The following is a 12,466-nucleotide window of genomic DNA, read 5'->3' as shown; positions in this document are numbered from 1 at the left end:
AACACAATTAATAATACAACATTTTAATTTATAAATTAATACTTCGATTAATACATAATAATATTCAAATAAATATTAAATTAAACATATATTAAAGTTAAATGAATTGATGAATTGAAAACGGATTTACAACTTTTATCTAATCCAATCTATTCATTTAACTTAAATGAGTTGAAAAATCTCAACCCAACCCGTTAACATTGGATTGGATTCAAGTTAGATTGACATGTTGGATCCATTAATATCGGCTCTAGTTAATGAACAAACCAAACAAACGTAGTTCATATGACGGAAGCTCTTTAGAGTTTGGCATCAATCATTCGGCCTATATAATGCTTCGGGATAATAAAACTAATCTATTGGACTTATTTGAGGTATTGGACAGATATAATATATTGGGCTTACTGAAAGTGTTGATCTTAACTAACTTTTTCGGCTTATTTTAATAATGGGCCAATCTAATAAGTGATAGGACCTTAGCGTTATCTATATTGAACTTTGTTTATAATTGTCATTAAACATTCTTCTTAAGGAAGATAAATGCGAGGAAATGTCCAACTTGAGTGAGTTTAGTTCAAAACCTAAGTTAAAGAACTATTTGTGATCATGGGAAAACTTTTAAAGTCTTAAATTCTGAAGTTTTTTCCTATTCATTTTCACCATACGTATTTTGAGATAGAAAAAAGATAAAGGCTTTGTTTCAATTGGGGAAAATCCGTTTTCTAGCTGTTGGGATTGATATTATCTTAAATAAAATGGTTTTATCATGTATTATAATGCTCGTATCTTTTCAATTGAAGAAAACCATTGCAAAGGGTGGTTAAAAAGTAGGTTTTGAGGTTAAAATCATGAAAATTGTGAAAACCCTTAACCTATTGGGAGAATTCTATATACAACCTTATTAAACATCAAATATCATATTTACACACCTTAAAATCTAAATATCATATTTATCCTTCTTAAGCTTTTAAATATCCTATTTACCCAAACATGTTTTTTTTAGTATCTTTTGATAATTTATAATCACTTTTATGTGTTGGAATCATTAAAATGAAAAAGATAAAAGTAAATGGATCATATTGCCACTATCTTCTCAAGTTATAGAAACTAAATTAACCTTATGCCCTTATCTGCTGCGATGAACTATTCTTAACCTTTGTGCTGCTTTTTTTTTTTTTTGGACTTCTTGGCATCTTTATGACTAAAGCTTCTTCAATTAAGGGAATGATATCTTGTAAATGGTGTTAGCAGTTTCGTGAGGGAGGAATCCTTCACCTGGTGGGGTAAGGTAGATGTGTCTTAGGTTTGATAAGATTGTGTCATCTAGAATCACTACATCGTTGTAGATCTCGTTTGAGTGATCCTTTAAATCCTATTGCAATCATCATTTTCATCTCTAAAAAACACCATTCAATTCGAACTAACAAGTTTTAATCAAAACAGGAAAAAAAATTATGTAATGTAAATTGAGTGTACTGATATTTGTATTGCTCTTTGAGGAATTTTCTCAAAACAATAAGTATTCATAAAACTCGATATCACTTTATCAACACTGCCAACTCTAAAGTTATGTAATGTGTATAACTTATTGCAACAAGGAAGATAACGAGAAGGCAAAAAAAAAAAAAAAAAGATGCCGTTAAGGGCATAAGGTCAATTTCATTTCTGCAAGTGAAATTGTAAGGACAATATGGTCATTTTAGTTTTTCTTTTTAATGTTAATGATTTCAAAAGAGAAAGCTGATTAGAAAATAAAATAGGCAAACATGATATTTTAAATGATTAAGAAGGGTAAATATGATATTTAGATTTTAAGATCGGTAAATATGATATTGGAGTATTAAGGGTGTGTTCGACAAAACTGGCTAGTAGCGGGTAGCTAGTAGCGATTAACGGGTAGTTGGTAGCGGGTAGCATTTGATTTTGGAGCGTTTTGTTTAGGCTAAAAGCTAAATGCTCCTATCGCCAAAAGCTCTCAAACGCTGCATGCCGAACACACCCTAAATGATGTTGCGTTGGTCATAGCAAACATTTTCTATTGCTTTGTATCAATCCTAAACAATAATATTCTCTAGAATGGCACAACAAAAGGGTCTTATGGCCACGGTGGCAACGACCACAACTATGCACACCATCTTGGTGGCTCATTGTCGTATGTTGTCGTAGTGGGTTGTGGTATATACCACGTCACATAACATCCAATTAGTGTAGAAAGAAGGATTTGACCCTTTGACTTGGGTTGACTAGCCGCTCACAACGGCTGCCTTTTTTAAAAATAATTTTACACTTATAAATACAACATAATATAACCTTATTTTTTCACATCATTCTTCTCTTCCTCTACTACATACACACATACCTTGTTAAAAGGAAAATACGATGGATCAATATCCAAACACTCCACCAACTAATCGAAAACTATAATTTCGAATATGCTATTGGGTTAGACACAACTCCTCATCAATACACATACATAGAATCAACGCAAGGAAGTTTTATGAACTTGCCCCAACATGGAGAGAGGTATCTCATAAAGACCACATTTTTTTTTACAATAATAGCAACCTCATCAATAACCCTTCCAATCCGCATACGTATACCAATAACCTTATCAAACACAACCACCACCTTCATAAGCACAACCTTCACAACAAGATTCTCCGAAAATTTTCTAGCAAAAACACAACTTGAACAATTCTGAACATCAAATAAGAAAGGAAAAAAACTCAAACAGTTAAAACCACAAACCGAAGGAATGGTGAGTTAGACAAAGGAGGAAGAAATGCATTTAGCAATGGCTTGGGTTTCAGCTTCCCAATACCCCATCATTGGAGATGCTCGAACGACAAGTTGTTTTTAGGGAAAAAAATACAAACCATTTTCTATTATTTAATAAAAAATGAAAACCAAAATCCCAAGCAATTACTTCGAAATGGAGTGATATGAGGTTGAAATAACCGAATTCGAAAGAATTTTCAACAATCTAACCAACTTGCTCAAAAGTAGATCAAGCCACTTTGATGTGCTTAGCACGACTATGGAATAATATGCAAAAACAACACCAACCCTAAAGCTTTTCCCTATGTCCAACATTGGATAAAGTTGATGGATGCTCCAAAATAGAAATGTATGCAATAATTGACTACATCCGATTTTCATCGCTGAGAAATATCGACGGAAGTCCATATTCACAACAATTGGACGGTCGGACACACATCGAAATCAATGATGAGGCGGTCGATCTTGAAGATGAACAACCTCTACGTCGATCAATATGAAAAAATAAATCAAAGAAAGTGGTTCATGGTTTCGGTTCAAAAAATTTGGGTTATAGCCTTATTAATCATTTTTTAGAAGAAAAAAAATGATTTATATGCCCAAATACAAGAGAACAAGGTTGCAATAATGAATTGGGTGAACTAAGAAAGCGTATATACATAATCGTCATTATGAATGAATGCCGATTTGAAGGTTTTGAAAATGAAACATAACAACTATGAAAACGAAGACTTAAGATATTTCATAAGAAGAAAGAATTCATCCGATCGAGATATAGGCATAGGAATTATTTTTATTTTTCAATGTTTGTTTTGATTTTTAATTTATTTTAATTTTCGCATTTAAAAAAAAAACTTGGTATTGTCTTTTTTAATTTTAATGAATGTACTTTTTTTATTTTAGTTTAGTAATGTTTTTATTTTAATTAAAAATTTAGCATTTTTTATTACATTTTCATTTAATTTTAATTAAAATAAATGATGCGTTGTGGTGAATATACCATCTTATTGTGGTTTTGTGTAGTGATTAGGTGCCTATGACATGATACCTTTGTGTTAGTGATAACCATACGGAATGACCTAAGTTAATATATGCTCATAGATAGGTTTCGAAGCGAGTTAACATGGTCATCTAAGATGGTGTGTTTTATCATTTTTAAGTTGATTTGAGCTGATGAGGTTAAGAAGTCGGGGAAAAACATGTAATATTTATTTTAGTTCTACACTATAATAGTGTTATTTTAGTTCTACACGGGTTGTCATACCTTGCAAAAAAGGTTCTAAGGCTTTGAAAATTAGAAAAACTTGCAAATCCTTTTGGGAAATATGTCTAGGGCTTGCAAAGGGTTTTAAAGGATGTATAAAAATTGTAAGACCTTGCAGACCTAATTATATGTGATCAAGAAATACTCAAGTAAAGAGAGTTCTTATACAAGGCTATCAAGGTGAGTACATAGTGTTATGAGCACATGTCCTTTATAAGATGTCGCATGTTGGTTTTCATGTGTTTATTATATTATGTATTATATAATGCTTGGATAATTATTTGTACATTCTTATACATTGTTTCATATAAATAATGTCACAACTAGCAATTTTGGGTCGAGATTGTAATCATGTACCAACACTCTTTCCATGTAACTTGTTGAAATAGATTATGGTAAGTCAAAGATGAGCATATTTTGAATACATCTATAAGCAAAACACTGTGAGACAAATGCACAACACTTAGAAAAGATTCAAGATAAATCAAAATGACCAGAACATAAATTTTAATGTATTGCATCTAGGTGTTCGGCCATGGAAACCTCATGACCAAACATACCTTAAGAATAGGTGAAATGGGCCTCATCAAGACCGATTACCCATAAAGAAGTTCACTAAGGACCGAAATCACCTTACGAATGGGTGATTTCGATCAAGCAAAGAAATTTGAAGTGTGTTCAGCCAAATTAAAGTAGTTTCCAGGGGAAATTGTTTTCCATTAGATTTGTAGTATGTCAAAGATTTACCTGGGAAAGGAAGACTCAGGTTTACACGCCTTTATCCAACAAACAAATATGCAAAACATTCCATTAACCATCAAATATCAATACCTAACCTTTTCATTTAAGTCACGTCCAAAAGAACCTATCATCCATTTTCCAGCCTTCATTCTTCAATGACTCTTTCTCTCTTCATACTTCATCTCCATTTAACAAAGTTCTTCAAAAACAAGCAAGATCCTCCTCAAAGCAATTATCATCTAAGTGGTCCTAGAGAATTTGGTAAGCCATTTCAAAATCCTCTAGTGTTCTTACACCTTAGTATGTAAATTTCATCTCATATACACATTTATTTTCGTGTGTATGAACCTAGAACACTAGCAATTTTCAAGTGACCTTCAAGTTATAGAAGGCCAGGCTGAACAACTTCTTTCTTCTTCGCTACAACTCACAAAATCTTCAAGGTGAGCTTCATACCCCATTATTTTCAAGTTTTCATCCTTTTTTTTTTTTTTGGGGGGGGGGGGGGGGGGGGGGATACAAGTCAATTCTTGTTTAATTCTTTGGATATTTGCATGCACTTGTATGTTTATGTGACTAGGTGTGTTGAAATGTTGATTGCTTCATCTTAACACCCCATAAACTCGAGATGTTTCCAACCTCATGTAATGCTGTTAGAAAAAAGTTATCTTTGTGTAGTTTCACATATTTTGGTATTATGTTGAAGATGAAACAAGTTACTAAGTAAAAATATATTTCTTTAGTGTGTGTTAAAAATCAAAAATAATGTCAAAGAAAATGTTATGGCATTTTTTGTTATAAAAGCTTGAAAGATGGTGAAAATATGAGAGTTACACTCAAAATGGTAAATTATTAGTCAAGTATATTTTTAACACTAACACTTGTACAAATATTGAAATATTAAAAATTTCAAGGATTTTATGCAATCTTGTGGAAATTGTGATATGTTCTAGTCTCAACAAAAATTGAATATTTTTGCGTTACAAAACACTCAAACAATTTTTGGTGTGCTAAAACCCACCAAAATACTTGAATATTTTACTAAAATTAATTTTTATTAGTAAAATAATCGGAAAATGTTGTTACCATTTCAAGGGTTCAAAACCTAGAGTATTATGTTATTTTTACAACACATATTACAAGTTGACAACCCATTAGTAATTATTTATAAATATCGTTATAGATAATCTAATAAAACTGGTATGCAATACAGAGTTTTACGACAGAGATATCCGCGTGTCATAATCTGTCCACCATATTTTAATAATACAAGTGTTAAGTTGTATGTCATAAAGCTGTAAAACGCATGTCATAAAACTGCAATCATAAATTTACACTAGAAACATCATGTGCATTATTCGATAAATTCACGTAAATTCTATTAAGGTTCTTGTGAGACTCTTTTTCACCATACCTACCTATCGTACACCGTAAGTCCTATAGTTATAACCACGGTCTCCTGGAGGGAGAGCGGGGGTAATTGTGTATAGATCTATACGGGGTTGACACCCCCACACCCAAGTTGTTATCTACAACTAGATGAGCCAGTCTAGGGTGACAAATATCTTACTGAAACCGACGCTTAAAGAACGTCATGACATGCATTCAGTCACATAAAGTATGGTTGTAACGACTCACATAGAGTTTAACAATATTATTTTGAATTTACGAGGAATATTCACCCTACTTGTTTCATAAAAATACAAACTACGCTTCATCTATTTTGTACACTAACTTCACCACTCCAGTCTTCGGGTTTTAAGACTACAACTATTCATATACCAGAAATTATAGGATTTTTTGGGGACACTCTCTTTACAATTACAAACAAGGAATAAAGAACATGCATGCAATTATACACGATTTCGAATGAGACTCACAATTTACTTTTTATAGAAAATATTGGATTTTTTGGAGTTTTACAATTTACTACAAACAAAGATATTACAAAGTTTTCTAATATGCTTATGAACTCACCAACATTCTATGTTGACACTTTTCAAAACGACTTGTATTCTCAGGCACTCAGTGAGCAGGTACTCGGGCTATGGATTTTGGATATTTACTACATTTTTGAAACATCATATTTGTTGTCACTTTTCTGAAAGTTGTGAACAAATACAATTATAAATATATAATCGATTCTTTACCCTAAAGGGTAAAATAAAGTGAATGTTTCTCAAACTATACGCAACATAGTTTAATAGATATTGTTCCATTGAAAATGATAATCATTTCTTTCTAACGTGTTTGGCATGTAACCGTTTGTAAAATTGGTAATAATGTTATGCCACATGTTTGATATTGTTACGTAAAGATATTTTAACGTAATAAAATATAAAACAATAATATGTATATTAACACAAATTTATTGTGTTTTACTCATATCCCCCTCCCCCCCCCCCCCCCCCCCAAATATATATATATATATATATATATATATATATATATATAGAAAAAGTTATAAAAATGTGGGGTTATAAACTCACGTTGAGTGTGATAACGGTGTTGATAACGGAATAGAAACGGTGAATTTCGATTTAAGAACAAAACGATAACCGTATCCTAAGGTTTAAACACATATTTATATGTGAATATTTGATAAATCAAGAATTCATAGAGTGCATAAATACTTAGTTTTATAGATACTTACAAAGTCTAATAATTTGATCTTAAGAGAAAGGGTCTCCTGTAGTGGCTTGATCTTGAAATGAAAAGGAAATGTGGTTTACTATTTGAGAGAGAACTGAGATGATTTTTGTGGATGTATGAAAATGAGGACATGCACTCATGTGTTACTTATATATTAAGTAAATATTAGGAGGTGATGTGATATGTTCGTTGGTAACTCCACAAAATCACATTGGGAAGTTGAATTAATGGTAAGATAAGAAGATATTAAGGGTTTTCGGCCATGACTTCACCTGGAAGGAAGTAAATTCGGTCCTAATATCCAAGAGAGAAGAGAATTCGGTCCTAGGGTCAAAGAGAGAAAGGAAATCAGTTTCATGGTCAAGGAGAAAAGAGAATTCGGTCATAGTGGTCAAGGAGAGAAGAGAATTCGATCCTAGTCTTCTAGAAGGAAAGGAATTCAGTTTTGCTTTAATCCATGGGGGTAAATTTGGTTTTTTGTTTAGGAAAATATTCCCCAAACTGAATTCCATATATATATATATATATATATATATATATATATATATATATATATATATATACTTATGATTAATTTATACCATAACATGTTCACATATATTTCACTTGAATTAATGTTGACTTCCTCGAATCCTTAATGTCTTGTTAACTTGTATTAGCTTATATAAATAAAACTAATATAGGTTATTATCACACATACTTAAATCAACCCATAAGTATGGTTCGTGAAAGTCATATTTCCATTGCATCCAATTACATTGTAAATCAATTGGTGCATGGTTGATGTTTTAGACTTGAATTGTTCTAGAAAAATTTCAGTTGTGACACTCGAATATCTTCAATCAAAGTTTAAATATCTCCTCCGAATATGCATAATTAATATGTATTTATCGATCCAAGATAAAGTAACAGTAACATCAGTTCCCAACGGTCACCTCAATATCCCCAATAAAATAAAATAATCGTCAAACTTCTATAGTTTCCATGGACTAGACTTTGATAGATAATGTTGGGCCTCATTACTTATGGGATTAATAAATGAAATAATATCCCAAACTTTGTGAAATCTTGGTATGGGTTGGTAATACCGAAAACCTCGAGGATTTCAGTGCCAATCTGTACCAAAAGAAAAGATAGAATTAAAATAAGAAAATTTTGGTTAATGCGTGATATCAAAGAAGCTTTAATATAAAGGCAGTAACATCCCGGGCAAAGATACTCTTCCTTCGATATTCACATAGAAAAAATGCTTGTGTGGTTTCCCGTGAATTACAATTTGTTATGTATGGAAAAGTATCAAATGGCCTCTTTTAACAAGCTTTTCAAACAAGTTCGTAACTTAACATAAGAGTGAAACATTGTAAGAAAATACATGTATGATCAGTGTAATCAACAACATTTAAGCTTTGGAAAAATTTAAGTGACTAAATATTGAAGTTAATGTTAAGATGAAAATCTCATTTCATAACGAAAATTAACAAACCGGATACATAGGGAATGACTTGGGATTAGTACATCTCATTAAGATCACATATAAGAAGTAGAAATGAGATTTTGAACATTTGAAAAGGTACGTTGATACATGATGGAAAACTGATTTAGGATAATAAACACAACTTTTTTGACACACCTACATCCTAGTTGTTTTTTACTAGATATTTCTTAGGATATGTGTCATGGTGTGTGAATGTGTAAGAAATTTAGGGTGTAAAAGATTCGTTTAGAGAATTCATCGTACTATTGTGAAAAATTAGACCATGCAGTCATCTTTTAGATAAAAAATTCATTAAGGCTTCGCAAACAATGAGTCAGTGAGGCTTTAGACAACATGCTGCAACATACTTCCAGGGTGACTTAACTAGTCAATGAGTTGTGAATATTAGTTGACCCCTGTTGAGATTCGCTTGTGCATGCTTAGAAACAACATTTGTTACAATGAAATAACCAACCATGATACCGTAATCAATAAAAACAAAATAAATAAAATAATTTTGAAATTTTGAAATAAAAGACAAAAATAAAGAAAATCTTTTTGGGATTTTCAATTTTTAGAAATAAAATACAAAAAAATAAAGAAGATATTTTTGAATTTTTTATTTTTAGAAATCCAAGACAAAAATAAAGATTTTTTTTTGGATTTTTGATTTTTTGAAAGATAATGAACAGTGAAATATAAAGAAACGAAATGATCGAAGTTACCAAGAGCACCGAACTACGAAAAGTATAGGCTCTTGCATCGAAGAAGTAACTAAAAAGAATATCAGAAAGGATTTATGAACTGAATCAACATCCATCATTACAAGCCCTGGTAAGATTAGATTAAAAGTAACTTCCAGTAAGGACTTCGCTGTGGTCTGTTGCCGACCGGATTTGGAAATTTTTTGTGTTAGGATTTCTAAACATTTAATTACGGTATTAGAACTGACATATAACTTTTTGTAGTAATTAGGAGGATTACACATCTAAACCTTCTCTGTTAACATTCTCGTTTCGATACACCAATTGCATGCTTAGGTGTATAGCATGTCATGATAAGGACTCATATCAGACTGAGCAAATGGAGGAAATGATAAGGCTTACAATAGTGAATGATACCTATCGGAAGGTATCGTAAGAGTGATATATTGCCTTTAGAATGCATCTAAATAGGTAATACCTCTAGTACGGGAGAAGTATACTTTCGATTGGTGGAAAGAAAGAATTTATGGTATAATCCATGAAGTTATCCGATCATCTGACATTTCCATCACCAACCAAGTTGAAGCAAAATTAACGATTGAAGATACGCATGGAAGAAGTCCTAGTAGAGTCTAGGGAAAATTATATGATTGTTTGGACACATTTGTATGTTTTAGAATTGTTTTTGTGATAACAACTCAGAGAAGTGCGAAACAATACTTGGGACGATTATGAGTAGGTGCGAATGGTAGAAGAGGCATGTACTACTGGAAGCACAAGACTCGCACTTGGATCAGGGAAAGTTACAAGGTTAGCATGGCACTAGTAATTGATTCCATTTTATTCAAGTATGTCATTACCATCGTTTCGGTAATAATTAAGAATATGAATGTTAATCCGAACCTAGTGGTCATATCAAATCGAGTCCGACTAAGATGAATATGTTACGTGGTTCAAAGTACCAAGATCGATGTAGCATCTAACTTAAGTCAGAAGATTGAAGTGAAAGATAATCGAAGCGATCAATAGAAGTATCGCAACCGTTGTTAAGGTAAGAAGCTTGTAGCTAGAAGTGCTACATGGTAGAATCTGATTATATCATGTTAGATCATGAAGGAAGGTATATTATGTTCTTGAATTTGACTCTAAAAGACCCGAGTCTAAGCGTTGCATCATACGACGAGATCTCAATAGAACATGTCCCATCGGTCTTTTACAGTAATCGTAGTAAAGAACTTATCTTAATTTAAGTATGTTTAAGAAAGAGTAGGAGTCTCCAATAAGGACTAAGTTTGTAGCTCGAAGGTTAAGATTGAAAGTCTAACATAGGATAAAGAACGAGTGCAAGATTGCGCACCGCCAGCAGTCAAGGGGTCTTAGAGTTAGATACTCATTTGAAAGGACATAAGAGTTACAATTACCACCTAGGATGGAAAGGAAATGAACGGAGTCATTATACAAGCCCTGTTTTTTTTTTTATGATTTCAGGACGTAATCCTCCTAAGGGGGGATAATTGTAACACCCATAGATTCGAGCTAGTCAATTAAGATATAATAAGCGTTAAAAATGATTATTTTTATTATCTAGGATAAATAATCTTAACCAAAGTAATAGTTAGGGTTAACAATTGTAACCTATTTGACGTAATAAAGAAGAATTATTTGAATATTATATGTTTCATCATTATTATAATATAATAAAATAGGAAAAATCAGTCGAATCGTCAGTAAATCGTAAAAATAAGTGCATCAATATATATATATATATATATATATATATATGAAGTACACATCGTCCTGATTCCGAAAATATAAATTTCGTCGAAATCTGAATCCGTATGAATTAGATATGATTTTTATAAGATATAAAAGTTAGCCGCACACAACGAATGTATGACGTAAAAAGCTACGAAGATAATGGTTGACTTTTAGCTAATACGACCAAAATGAAAATCCTAGTACTCCATAAAATTGGAATTTTGAGAAACAGAATGTCAAAAACAGAGTTCGTACGAGAGAATTATGAATTTATCAAAATTATTTAATTTTATAAAAATATGGACAAAAATATAAATTCAAAAGTAGTCGACGGAATCTAAACGAAAGTTGTAGATCTCATAGATAGCTACGCGTGGATATAAAGAACGTCAAAAATGGAGTCATTTAAGTAAATATAGATGGTGGTTTTTGAAAATTCAATTACTATAAATAAAAGCATCTGGGCTCTCATATTTCTTGCATCATTCTCTTGATTCAAGAGTTTTTCTCTTTTTATCCACCGAGCATTTCGGTCCCCCGTGATTCGACATCTCTTTCTATAGTTTTTAGTATAGTAAGGTGAGCGCTTAAGCACTGAAAGAATCTTTTTTAGAAAGATTGAGTGACAAAGTTCTGCCCTTGCAGGGTCTGGCTCCTAACTAAGTAACTTATGCTACCCTACTTTAAATATAGCTTATAATATCATTATTATGAAACTATAAATAAAATTTATCAGTGATTCAAAGTCGTTAACTGATTGATCTACTTACGGGAATGATGTCTAGGTTGTGATTTAGTGAGGTATTTAAAGTGGGATTTCCAAACAGTATACTTCGTATACCAAACAGATCCTACCTCCGATATGATCCTACCTGGTTGTTCCTTACTTGATAGATCAGGAAGTAGACTTTGAGTTCATGATGAATCTATACTAATAATTAGTCGTAATAAAGATTAGACTAAAACTTAGCAATAATAATGCTAGGTTTCTTTGAAGGAAAATAGAATCATTAAAAGCGAAGCATTACCCGAGTTTGGAATCATCACTTTAACAAGTGGGTGTATACCTGTTTTCATCTTACACATAGATTTGAA

Source organism: Lactuca saligna, chromosome 8 (assembly GCF_052625555.1).
Source record: "Lactuca saligna cultivar CGN05327 chromosome 8, ASM5262555v1, whole genome shotgun sequence".
In the NCBI taxonomy this organism is placed as follows: Eukaryota; Viridiplantae; Streptophyta; class Magnoliopsida; order Asterales; family Asteraceae; genus Lactuca; species Lactuca saligna.
This window is presented reverse-complemented; position numbering follows the sequence as displayed.